The following is a 14,302-nucleotide window of genomic DNA, read 5'->3' as shown; positions in this document are numbered from 1 at the left end:
TTTGTTTTTCACTTGGAAGGAACAATCGCGGGCTCGTGGCTTTTGGTCCCTTCATCGTCGCATATATATATATATATATATATATATATATATATATATATATATATATATATATATGCCCCCTCTCTCACAAGCTTGGGGCCAAAGGCACCGTCCTAATTTGCCGCCATGTAAATCACCTTTGTTTGTGCCTCTCGTCGCTTTGTAGTGCATGGGTTCTTTTTCTCTATGCACACCCATCTGTACTTCAAACAAGCCTCACTGTTACTTCAAATAAGTGATAACTCCCTGCCTCCTACCTCTCCTCCCCGCCTCCTTAAACAGATTGTTCGCATCCCAAGTAGCTCTGAAGATTTAACACCTTTAGCCTACTTAAACCAGTTTTCCTTCAAATTACACCTCATTATTCGTTATTAATCCAGATTATATCGATATCATAACCACAATTATATCAAACAAGAGACTGCTTTAGAGTATGCAAATTAAACTGTTAAGACAGAGATGCAACGAGGCCTTTGCCACCCAAACCGGCCCTGAGATTCATCAATAAATCTACCATCATTACCGTCTCGTAACTAATTGTATTTGGAGGAAGAAAAAAGAAGCATCCACAAATCACCATGTTTGACGTTCTTTCTGGGGAAAAAATGGTTACAAGAACACTTTTTTCGGGGAAGGGGAACGGGGTTCTTGCAGTAAGGACAAGAAAAGGTGGTGAAAACTCCCGTGTTTTGTGTTCATCGTGAAATAAAAATTTAAAAAATGAGATTCTTAAGCTTCTTATTACTAGTCGGTCTGATTTTACCTGACGGATCTGAGCTATTCTCACTACCTAAATATACAGTAAGTCGTGGTTGCATGAAATTCGATAAGCCTTAGTTATGATGCAATAATTAATCTGCTTACTGGTCAAATCAACAGTCCAATCCAACTACAACTGTCTATCAACCAAGATGAAAGGCTTTAGGATCTTCGTCAGGTTAAGAAAAATTTGCGCTGGTGAATCTGGCCGTGTTGCAGTATGCCACAACTTAACCCACGGCGTACTCTCTGTATTAGTCTTGCTACTTTCGGAGGCTGTTATTCAGCTTAGAAGTGAATTTCTAAACTTCTTGATTTAGATATAATCATCATTAGCACCTTCAGTACAAGCGGCTTTTTGTCTACGCCTTCATGAACCCCTCCAGTACAAGCAGATTTTCCTCAGTTGAGTAAAATCCTCAGCAATGGCAATATCAGCGTAGAAAGAGGTTATCCGAACTGAGGAAATTAAAGTATTCTACAAATCTTTCATATTGTCCACCTCTTGTTTCCAGAAGCATTATATTCACTTGGATAGACTTTTTCTATCCTAACACTAAATGTATGATTTACTCTGTTCCTGCCGATGCAACAACTCTCCTGCTCTCATAGCGGGGCGATTTAATAACATGCGGGACGCTTTAATGTTATCCTGTATTCCCAGGCACAAGCAAACACCACTTCCCCAGAACGTGTATGAACTCCCATTTGACAAGGTATGATCCACCTGCCGGATGCCAAGCGGCATACGGAATGCTCTAGCCTTTTAATATCTGCTTATTCAATTGTTGGCAGTGTTTCATGCCTCCCCTGGCTATATCTTCAACATACTGTTGTAACTTACCGGAGCCATGACTGCATCATCACCGCGTTCAAGGTAGATATTACCAGTTTTCACGTGTAATGCAACTCTCCTAATCACATTTGGAAATCTAAAATCTATCTATCTATCTATCTATTGCCTGACGCCTCAATCCCGTTTGGGGAGGCCACAAACAAATTGCCTCCACGTCGTCCTGTCCCCCGCCATTTCACTGCCCTGCTCCCAACTCACACACCCCTCTCTCATATACCTCTCCACCCCATCCCTCCATCTCATCCTCGGCCTCCCCCTCCCTCTTCCCCCCTCCACCTCACTCACATACACTCTCTTCGTCAGTCTTTCACCCTCCATCCTCTCCACATGGCCAAACCACCTCAGTGTGTTCCTCATAACGCTTACTATCACATCCACATCCACACCACAACGCTCCTTTATATCCTCATTCGTCAGCCTGTCTTTCCATGTGACTCCACAGGCTCCTCTTAAATAACTCATTTCCACTGCTCTCACTCTTGACTTGTGTCCTTCCAACAACGTCCAAGCTTCACTTCCATACGTTAGAGTTGGTATCACAATACTGTCATGTAGTAACTTTTTCACTTCCATGCTCACTTCCCTGTTTCTTATCACTGCTTTCAAAGAACCAGCAACCTTGCTTCCCTGCTGTACCCTTTCAAGCACTTCACCCTCCAAACCTCCATGTTAATGAAACTGTGTGTCTGGCTGATTTTCTCCGGGGTAACCGATGACATACACAGACTGACAGACACATGCATTCCCTTCACAATAGATATCCCTTCTTCATTTTATCAGATGCTCGTAAATTTGACTATGAAATACAAGGTATTGATTCCATAGACTTCCCTGGACTGCATAATTGGATTTGCACCAACCCAGGATGTGCAACAAGAGATGCAACCTCTCAGTGCCGTTGAGCTGTAACATGAGGTTGTAATTGTACTGGAGGTTCTGTCTTCCGCCGCACATTCCATTTGCAATGCATGCCCGTCATCCAGTTAAATAATGTATAGACCCGACTTACTTCCCTCTCTTTGCCCTGATGATTAAGTTGTGTGGACCCCAGCCCCTGTGGTCACCCTCCCCCCTCCCCGTTGTGCTCTACCACACAGCCGTCGGCCATGTATACTTTTGTATACTTTTGCATTATAATCACTGGATCAGAATCACTATCCTCCTCTGGATCCATGATCTTACTGTACATTTATTTCTATGGCACCAGTCTGGTTTATTTTTCACTTTTCCACAACCTTAACTTGACTTTTCAGTCCCGTGTGTCGTCATAAAATATCTAGAACCATCTTGGACGACTCATCCTCTTTTGTTCAGAAATATTTGCCTTTACTTAGAACTTTCGGATATATATATATATATATATATATATATATATATATATATATATATATATAGATAGATAGATAGATAGATAGATAGATATACAGTATATATGAGGGGAGGTTATATCAGCGAGGTACACACTTCTTTGTTGATTTGTCAGGTTTCTTACTCATCGTCATCCCAGTTTCAGTACTTGTCTTCCCTTGTCAATGCAACAACCAAGCAATACCTAAGAAGCTTCTTTACTAACGCATCTTTGACACACAAGCATAAAAACATACCTTCTCTGGACTGTAGTGAGAAGAAAAATAATAACCAAGCGGAGTTCAAAGGAGCCACTATCAACAGGTCCTACAGCACCGACGCTTCAAACTCTACTAATCTTATCAGGGTGTTGGCTGCGTCCTTTTCCCCAACGCTGGTTGTGTGTGTGTGTGTGTGTGTGTGTGTGTTTACCTTTAACTTCAGTCGTTCGTTGCCGGTAGTAGGCTACTGTATTCACAAAAATATTGCTAAATGCAGTGTCAAACGGAAACTATGTACAATCAATGACAGAAGTCGTGTCCTTAAATTTGGTGAAAACATGTGCTGAAATTCAGGCTCAAGCTTTGGTGAGCTCTGCTTTGCGTCTTACGGACGGTTGGCAGCACTGAAATGACTTGTCATTTGCTCCAGGTGACTAACATGCGGATACGAGCATATTTTTTTCAAACTAAGCTAAACAAATGGGATGGTTGAATGATCGCATGTACAGGACTGTGTAATCAACGGTTGTAAGCTGACTTCAAGGATGTACTTGGACGAGCAAAGATGTAGTGGAGAGAAATAGAAGAATTGCAAGAGAAGTATGTGGATATGTAGAAAGCGTCAACCAGGAGGAATTATGCAGGAGGTGTGAAGATGAAGATGATGAAAAAAGAGAGGGCTGTGTGCCAACCAGCGAGTAGGAAACAAGGATGAGGGCCTGCAGTGTTAGATCTACATGTTCTGGTGTCAAGGGTATGAGAGGAGATGGGAAAAGGCTGTACGAAGAGCTGAGGGACAAAAAAAGGTATATATGCTGTATATATGTGCACTGTGTGGACCGAAGGGGAAAGGTAATATGGACCAATTGGAGGCCATTAGTGAGGAAAATAAATCCATGAAGAGTGAGTTACTCGTACAGAATGTGAAGGAAAATCATGAAGAGATGGGAAAAAGGATGAAAGACATGGAGAGAAAGTGGAGTGAGATAGAGGACGAGGATGGAGGGGCAGAAGGTATGAAGATGGAAATGAGTGAATTAAGGAGAATGTATGCAAAAGTACATGACAGGATGAAGGAACTGAATAAAAGATGGGATGCAAGAGAGAAGGAACTGGTAAGAATGATAACTGAGAAAGTAATTAAGAATGTGATGGAGGACTTAGAAGAAAGGGAAGATAAAGGAAAAAGGAAGGAAAGTGTATTTGTCTTTAATGTGCCAGAGAGTAAAGTGAACCCAAAGAGAAAGAGATGATACAGAGTTCTGTGAAACGGCGTTTAAAGAAATTTTTGGAAGAGAAGAAAAAGTTGTGATGGAGAAAATGTATAGGATGGGAAGTAAAGTGAGACCAGTGATTGTAGGCCTGAGTGAAATGCATGAGAAATGGCAGATAGTAAAAAAAGAGTAAGGTGCTTAAGAATACAAGGAAGGCAACTGCCAGGTTAAAAGAGGAACAGCAGGAAAAAAGGAGACAAGGAGGGAGTGGATAATAAAGAAAGGAAAGACAGTAAAAGTGAAGACACGGGATGAAGATAATTGATGGGGATGGCGAAGGGAAGATTAACAAAGGGATGAAGAGGGGTGTATAATGTGATGCGTAATAAACATTATCAAAGGGTAAAGTAGAGAAGTAGAAGAATTGGTAAATGGTAATAATACTGTATATTTAACAGAAACACAGAAGAAAGTTAGTGATGGTATATTTAGTAATAATACATGAGAATAGATAATATGAGGGAAACGGGAGACAAGAAAGGAGGGGGGATATTGATATTATAGAGAAACAATCAAGGGAAAGCTATAAATACGGTAAGATAAATGCTAAAAGTAATGACGGACTCCATGCTAAGTGTACAGTAAGAGGATGGGGAATGAAACTAATTGTGATGTTCTTTGCTGACGACAGAGAGAGAAATGAAATGATAAGGGAAGAAACTGAAACAATTATTGAGGGAAGTGAAGAACCACTAATGATCGTAGGGGATTTCAATGGGCATGTTGGATTTATAGGCGTGCAAAGGTTGGAAGATAATGGACGGATGATATTGAACTGGCTGGACAGATGTAGAGTAATAACGTTAAATGAGGATCAGAAATGCAAAGCAGAATACACATGGAGTAGGGACAGACAAAAGAGCATCATAGATTATACATTGGTGAACAATAAGGTATGAAAAACCTTTAAGCATTAATACAGACGAAGATAAAGAAGTATTTGATCTCTCGGATCATAATTTAATGGACATAAACATAAAGGTAAGGAAGGAAGTAACAGGGCTTAGGAATAATGACTGGATGGAAAATGAATACCGTACTACAAGATAGATATAGATTCTAAAAAATATGAGAAGGAAATGGAAAAATGTGTAAAAGATGAGAGAACTGAAGACAAAAAAGAATTAGAATGAAGGATGAAAAATATTAACGAGAGGATACTGAAGAATAAACATAGGAGAAAGAAAGGAAAAACAAGAGGAAATGAAGAACCCGTTTGGATAACAAAGGTGATAAGGAAGGAAATAAAAGAGTGAAAGAGACTAAACAGATGTACAAGGAATGCAGGACAAGAGAGGATGAGGAAAATGGAAAGGGGTGTATATAGAACAAAAATGCCAAACATAAAGGTTAATTAAGGAGGAAATATATAAGAATGAAGACAAAATAACAAGGGAAATAAGAGAAAATGAAAGTAATGGTAAAAATATATGTAATATATATGATTGCTGAAAGGAGAGAATGAGCGAGGAGAACTAGAAGGTTTATGGAGAAGACTGTAAGGAGTTTGGGAAAGGAAACAGAAAAAATTATGCAATTCTGGGGAAGTACATGAAAAAAAAAAACATCAAAACACGATACAGCATGTATGGAATAGTCAGAAGAAGGAGGAATTTGTTAAAGAATATGAGACAGGAGAAATTCAAGTGTCAAGCGGAAGAGGAAGGACAATAAAGGAAGGAGAAAACAGAGGTTTTAGAGACATATGTAGTAAAGAATTAAAGGAACACCTAGAAATGGCATTACAGGTGGGAAGTGGAATATACTGGATAGAAGAAGAGGCGATAACTGAAGAAAGGGTACGAAAATTTCTATTTAAAAAAAAAAAAAAAAAAAAGAGCGGGTTCGGACAAGATCAAACCTGAGTTGTATAAGGTTTTCCTCAGAAATAATACCATAATGAAGACAGAACAAAATGTCTTAAAGGGGCAGTAGAAAAGGGAACTGTACCAGAAGAGTGGAAAAACTAAAAAAAAACTTTCATGATATCTAGAGTGAAGAAAAAAAAAAATGAGTTGAAACCCATAGCATTAAATAACTTTGGATATAAACTGATGGCAGCCATGAGGTAAGGCATAAAAGAACACGTAGAAAGACATAAGGTGGGGAAAGAAACACAGGCCGGCTTCACACAGGGATAGAGAGAGAGAGAGAGAGAGAGAGAGAGAGACTGTATTGAGAAATCATTGCAGGAAAAGAAACCATTGACAGTAATATCTATAGTTTATTCAGAAGCCTATGATAGGTTAAAGAGGGAGAAACTAATAGAATAGTTAATGGAATTTAAAGTAAACCTCCAAGTGAAAGATATATTCGTAATAGCTGAGATGTACAGTACAAGGGAGACAGAACAATGGTAAAAATAGCCAGACAAAGAAATAATAAAGCCTGTTACCTGTGGGATACGCCAGGGATGTACGGGTTCAACTACTCTATTTAAATTAGTAACATACAAGATTATGCAAAGATTAGAAGTAAATAAGGGATTTAAGCTTAATAACTTCAAGATTACATCACTCTTCTATGCTGATAACGGTATAATTTTAGAAGGCAGTACGAAATATGCAGAAGCAGTAATTGAGGAAGTAGTAAACATAAGTAATGATTATGAATCAGAAACAAACAGAAAAGTCAGGCATTGACGTTTAACTTGTAAAAATAAGAAAGAAAAGCTAGGGGACACAGAAATAAAGCACAGAATTAAATACTTGGGTATGATAGTAAATGATACAAGAAACCGTTTCAAAGAACAAACACGGGTAATGATTGAAAAGGCAAGAAAAATGACAAACATAACGTACTCCGTAACTGCAAAAAGCTGTTCAATATTATTAATCGGAAAGTCATATTGGAAAATTATAGCATTACCCTCAATTCTATACGGTGTAAGTATAATAGACTTATCGGGTCAGAAAACGGGGTATTTAGACATATTATGGGAGTAACAAAATATGTACAGGAAGCAGCACTAAGGGGAGAGATAGGAGCTTCAGATATGAAAGCGAGAGTAACTGAGTCACAGTGAAAGTGTGTAAAAGCATTCTAAGAGAAGCTGCCTATGAACCTACGGTAATAATTTTATTAATCCTAAAAAGATTGGAGCTTCTTTACTGTTTCTGAAAGTTGACTCCTACTTCCTTCATGGTTCGGGCCTTATTCTTTTAGGGCCACAATCCCTTAGCAGAAATTATAATCCTAGTATACTTCAGCCTTTAAAATACTACATTTCTGCAACTTAAGAGTACGTTGAGATCCTTCTCGCCTAGACAAAACTTCATCCAGTTTTTTTTTAAATGTGAATCAAAATCCTTCCCAAAGATAATTATGTCATCCAGGTAAGTATGACTAAGTCCCATGAAGCCGAGCAAGACTTCATTTATAATCCGTTGGAACGCGGCTGGGGTATCCTTCAAGCCAAGGGGTAGGTCATTATACTCCCAATGACCGTCTGGTGAGGATAATGCGGTCAACGATATTGACTCCTCATCTAATGGAATCTGATGGTATCCCCAATAAATATAGTGTTCTCTCCTGCTGGGAAAGGATGTGTGTGATATTTGGCGACTGGAAGGGGTCCGCTACTATCTGCTTATTCCGTGCCGAAAGTAGAGACAGACCCGCAATCCACCATCTTTCCTTTCCACTGGGACCAGGGACAAACAATAAGTGATGTGTAGGGACGAATGATATTTTCCTCTCTTGATTCGCAGTTTCTGTTAGTTTCATGATACTTACCTGGTGTTTTCGAGAGACGGCAATTCACGACCGGGCCTGTGGCACAGATATGATGTAGTAAATATGGTGTAGTAGTTATTATTCGTCAGGCAATGAGAACACATGAGGATGATTTCGCACAAGGAGTTTAAGGGCGTTACTCTCCCGACTTTTGCGGTGAAAGCAGTTCATCTATGACCACATTTAATCTCCTCAGTCTTTCCTCCCTTTGTGTTACACTAGTAACTTGGCCTTGATTGTTGTCCTGACTTTCGTCCCAGCAAACCTCCTCAATGGTTCCGCTGTGCCTACCCTATACCTGCCAGATATACTGATCCGGTCAAGAGTGGCGTTAATAATGGCAACATAAACCCTGGACCTTCCTCTCCTCTCACTCAGGACCATGTTCACTATTTCTGGCTACGCATAGTAGCGAAAGTACTATCAGGACGTCGGGAAAATAACCCAAGTGTCCACCGAGAAAATATATCAGTCTCTACCGGGATAACGCCATATGTAAATGGATCTGTCACAACTGTCTCACTCGTCATGCAGCATCCACAGATGTAGCCTACTCTATTTTATCTGATAGGCTGGCTTCTGTTACGGTCAGGGAGCAAGCATTATCTATGCAAAAATCTTTCTCTCTGATCTGTAATTCTACCTTCTTCCCATCAATCTCGATGCGCAACGGGTGTGGGATAATATATACATTCCAGGCAAAGACGAAATCAGAACCTAGAATCACTGAAACTGTACAGGGTAATTTTCCGACCACCACTAATTCACTTTCATTCCTTGCGGACAGCCAACCCTGTGGGTAGGGCTATTACTCCTGCAGCTTCAAGTTCATCATTGCTTGCAGACACTAGCTTTCGGCTTACATACGGCCTGAGCTCATGTCTCGTATCACTCAAATTCTCATAGGTTACCTGGTTAATGAGTGATCGACGTCGAACTTTTTTGTGCGTATCCGTGCATGACAAACAGTGCTCAGTACGGTGAGTTGCACTCTTACAGTGATCACATCGCGTCACCTGACCTGAATTGTTTAGATAAACAATGAGCTGTCATGTGACCCGGTCCACCACAGTGGAAACATCTGAATTTCTCCTTTCTTCAGGTGGCAAGTTGTTTTGTTGGCCTTGCGAGATCGGCCTTGTGACACAGCACGTGTGGGCTCGGTGCAACACCACATCTTTTACACTTTCCTATGCTCACAGAGGTTATCTTCCCAGTGTCAATCTCCTATCTTTTAATGAAGACTTTACCTTCAGTCACATGTACGATTACATCACGTTTTCTTTTCTTTGCTGCGTTGTCCTCAGCAAGTGAGAAATTGCAGTGATCTGCCCAACTAACGATCTTATTCACAAATTTATCGGGATCGTCGTGCTCGTCAGCATCGGTAGTGACTGTATACTGGTTGGGGAACATTTCAATGAATTAATTTATGGCCGCATACATAGCAGATTCTCCAGTTGCGGCCCTGATACTTGCAACACGATTACCTAGCTTCACTACCGCAGCCACTAATCAACATTACGCTACCCTGGATTACGTTTCGCACGCATTAATGCCCAGTGAGCAGATTGGAAAAATTTCTCTGAAGGGTAATGTTTCAGGAGAGGTGACTTAAAATCCTCCTAGCTACCGTTCGACCAATGTATAAATTGTTCAGTTCTATCATAAACACCACCTGGTGTGTATTCCCTAGCTACATCAAACCTGCTAAGTGTAGTACACCTAGATTCAGTTGTCTTGTTCTCTATCTCCCCTATCCATGTGCTAACATTAGGCTCGAGAATTAAACCTGGGTACTCGGCTACTGTCGTGTGTTTACTGGCTGTGAAATAAGCTAGCGTCTTTCTGATTGCCACTAATTGCTTGTGACAATTTATTAGAAAGAATCACAATATCCCCTGCAGTTTGATCTGGGTCTGCTTTTGCCATTTCTACTGATGCTTCAGAATCTAAATCCTACATGTATGTTCTAATTCGAAGGAAACAATCTCTTCGTCTGAGCTATATTCGCATCTAGATTGCATGCAATCAGTTTTTAGACTCAGGTGTGGAACTCCTTAATGCAAGAGAGGTAGTCCATTTGCATCTTTGTTCTGAATTTTGTCCGGTTGTTTTAGTGCAACCTGTCCACATCCACTCCACAAAAGTGAGCAGTGTTCCAGCTGAGAGTGCACATGACTCTTGTAAATTACAGCTAACTGTTCGTCAGTGAAGTAGTTACGGATTCTGTGCAATAATCCAAGTTTCTCTGTAGCGATTTTAGCAAGTGATCTAACATGAGATGTCCGGCTGAGGGTATTATTTAGTGAGACACCGAGATTTTCCATTCCTTTAGAGACAGGAAATTTAGTACCACTGGCGGTAATGTAGAAATCAGGCAATATCTGTCTATTAGCAAATTGTATATATACTCGTATTCCTAACATTAAATGAGACAATGTTATTTTGTCCCCATTCAGTGGTCTTAGATAAGTCTTAATTTATGGAGATTGCTGTACTGAGTTGCAAGTGAGAGATATTAAATTGTGTAAATGGGTGTTTAAGTGTGAAGAAACTGTGAAGTGTTGAGTCATCTGCATATGAGTGAAAGGGATAATGGGTGATAGATAACAGATTATTAACAAGAGTTAGGAGTAAGATTGGAACCAGGACTGATCCTTATGGCATGCTGGCATTAACTGACTGGAAATTTGTATATACATCATCTACTTTCAATCTCATCTTTCTGTCGCTGAGATATGAGGAAATCAGTGGGACAAAAGATGATTGGCCATAGCAAGGGAGTTTGGTTAGCAGGGAATGGTGCCTCACTCTGTCAAAAGCTTTGGAAATACTGAGGGCTTCTACATGAGTTTCTCCACGTTGGTCACTTGACTGATGGATGGTATGAGTCAAGAGATTGAGGACATCGACAGTGGATCTTTCGTGGAGTAAACCATACTGTCTGTCGCTAATTAAGTTGTTAGACTCAAGATTTTTAAAAATGTGCTTATTAATTACAGTCTCAAATACTTTATCAAGAGAATATGTGATAGTTATTGGTCTGTAATCAGAGGGGTCAGAGGAACTTCTGTTCTTCGGGACTGAGTGGATATTGGCTCCTTTCCAAGAATTACGGAATGAAAAATTATGTATTCATAGTCTGAATAATTTACTAGAACAGAAGCAAGTACTGGGGAACACTTTTTCAAATGATTGGAAGAATTCCATCTGAGCCTGGAGTTCGTTGGTTGGCAAATTATCTAGGATGGATTTTACGAATCTAATCTTTATCTTAAGTGGATCAAATTGGGGAGAGTCAGGTTCTAGTACAGGGAGGTTCTGAGCAATTTCTTATAAGGTAGAATTTGTTACAAACGTACTGGAAAGGATGTTCGTTTTTCCACGTGGACCATTTATAATGATTCCATCAGAGGATTTTCGTGAGGGAATGGATGATGACATGTTAAAGTTATTAATGAAAAAAAAAAAAATAGACCTGATCAGAATATGCTATTGTCATTAGGATTACTTTGTAGTCTGGATGCTTGGTTGTGAAAAAAGTTTGATTTAGAGAGATTTGTTATTGATTTTGCATGGTTTCTAGCAATTTTAAATGACCCAAGGAATTCAGATTTTTATTTTATGCTACGGACTTTTGGGTCGTTGCTCTGGCACAGTTGCTGTCAGAACATTTTGGGGAGTCCTGTCTTTTAGGAGACTGTTAACTGGGTTTGAACAATTCCATACCAGTTTGTATCAAGTTATGATAGCAGGACTCGGTAGAATTGATGTCAGTGGAGAAGGAAGACTCCCATGGAATAGCAGCAAGATAATTTCTAAATCCATTCCAGTCTGCCCTATCAAAGTGCCATCTTGTCACCATGAGTGGTTCAGAAAGAGAAGGTTTGGAACAACTGACTATTGAGGCTTTGATGAGATTGTGGCCAGCAAATCCAAGTAGTGACAGTACCTCTAACCTGTACTGATCTGAGTTATTTGTCAGGAATAGGTCCAAGAGATAGGCGTTATGATCAGGATTATCTGGTATTCTGGGTTGGTTGTTTTACTAGTTGTCTGGGATTAAATGATTCGGCAAACAGTTCGCATTCTAGACCAGTATCGTCAGTCCTGGCAGAATACAATAACCATTCTATATCATGGACATTAAAATCGCCCAAAATGGTAGTATCAGTGGTAAGGGTGAGGTTATGGTTGGTCAACTGTGTGGATATGGAGTCAAATACACTGGGTTCTGAAGAAGCATTGGGGAGATATAAACTGTACAGGTATATTTCGTAATATTTAGGTAAATTTAGTTTGTGTGGATGAGGAGGATATGGAAAATGTGAGTGCGCTTAAGTACTTAGGTAGCGTGACGAATAAGGATGGAAGTTTAGAGTGTGAAATGCTTGAAAGGGTACAACAAGTAAGAAAGGTTGCTGGTTCCTTGAAGGCATTGATAAGAAACAGGGAAGTGAGCATGGAAGTGAAAAAGTTACTACATGACAGTATTGTGATACCAACTCTAACGTACGGTAGTGAAGCTTGGACTTTGTTGGAGGGGCAGAAGTCAAGAGTGAGAGCAGTGGAAACGAGTTATTTGAGAGGAGCCTGTGGAGTCACCTGGAGAGACAGACTGACAAATGAGGAAGTGAAGGAGCGTTGTGGTGTGGATGTTGATGTGATAGGAAGCGTTAGGAGAAATACATTGAGGGATTGGCCATGTGGAGAGGATGGAGAGTGAGAGACTGACGAGGAGAGTGTATGTGAGTGAGGTGGAGGGAGGAAGAGAGAGGGGGAGGCCAAAGATGAGATGGAGGGATGGAGTAGAGAGGTATATGAGAGAGAGGGATGTGAGCTGGGAACAGGGCGGTGAAATGGCGGGGGACAGGGCGACATGGAGGCGATTTGTTTGTTGCCACCCCTTTCGGGATTAAGGCATCTGGCAATAGATAGATAGATAGATAGATAGATCTTGTGTATAATGAATAATCAAAGTCAGCTGAAGTGAAGTTCAAAATAGTGTTGACTGCCTATACAGATTTGATGTAACAACAGGTGCCACCCTTGTTACCAAATTTTGTAAGGAGGTGGTAACCAGAAAAACTAAATGGGGAAATATCAGTAGAGTGAGAGATTTGGGTTTCTGTGAGAAATAGGACTAGAGGGAATACAGCGTGGAGGAAAAAGTGAACAGAATTAAGATTGGTACTAAGGCCACGAATGTTAGTAAAATACAGGGTATAAGGCTGAACCTGCATTTCTCCTCTGACGAGCAAGAGTGATTACAATACCTGCTGTCGGTACAGTTGCTTGTTTGCGACCAGGAGGACCCTGTGCCACCAGCTCTATCCTGCCGGTGGCAAAAATCTGAGGCACCACCAAATTTGCTGATAATACTGCGGTGGCCATTTCTAAAAGCGGATAGAAATAGGTGTGATATCTAATGTGCATGTAGTGTGTTGTAATTAATAAACTTATTAATGTAACATCACGACTCACTTTTGAGTATTGCATGTTCACTTGAATTCTTACTTACAGCAAGAATAATTACTATAATTATCCCCATGGCCAGGGACTAGCATTAACGTTCTCATTATTTCTGGATACTGAGCAAGTTAATTTGCGATTTTTGCTGACGCTTTGGGCATATGACATTCCCATGTTTTGTATATTCGCAATCTCCCCATCTCAGTAACTTCTACTTACCAAATTCACCTTTGCGTCCATGGTCGTGTGACTGCTTCTCTCAGCAGAATTGCTGTGCCCATGAGACACTCTTCAAGTGTGTCCCTTCTGCCAGCCACCTAAATCTGTTCTCTGTTGATCACCCTTATGACTGTCCTTACTGTATATACATTACCTGGAGCACTCTCTTGTCCTGCATTTAAGCTGTCTTGCCCTGTACTTGAGTCACTTATATGTAAAATTAATGTTGACTTATGGGTACCTTTCCCGTGACTTCTTACTAAAATTAATATTGCCTTTACGGTTACCTTTCTTGTGACCTCGTACTAAAATTAATTGTGCTCTTATGGGTACCTTTCTCGTGACCTCTTACTAAAATCAATGATGAACTTGAG

The sequence above is a fragment of the Coenobita brevimanus genome, chromosome 103 (genome assembly GCF_032717465.1).
Source record: "Coenobita brevimanus isolate Jiangsu-jjx chromosome 103, ASM3271746v2, whole genome shotgun sequence".
Classification (NCBI taxonomy): domain Eukaryota; kingdom Metazoa; phylum Arthropoda; class Malacostraca; order Decapoda; family Coenobitidae; genus Coenobita; species Coenobita brevimanus.
The sequence above is the reverse complement of the archived record's forward strand: the minus strand, read 5'-3'. Positions refer to the sequence as shown.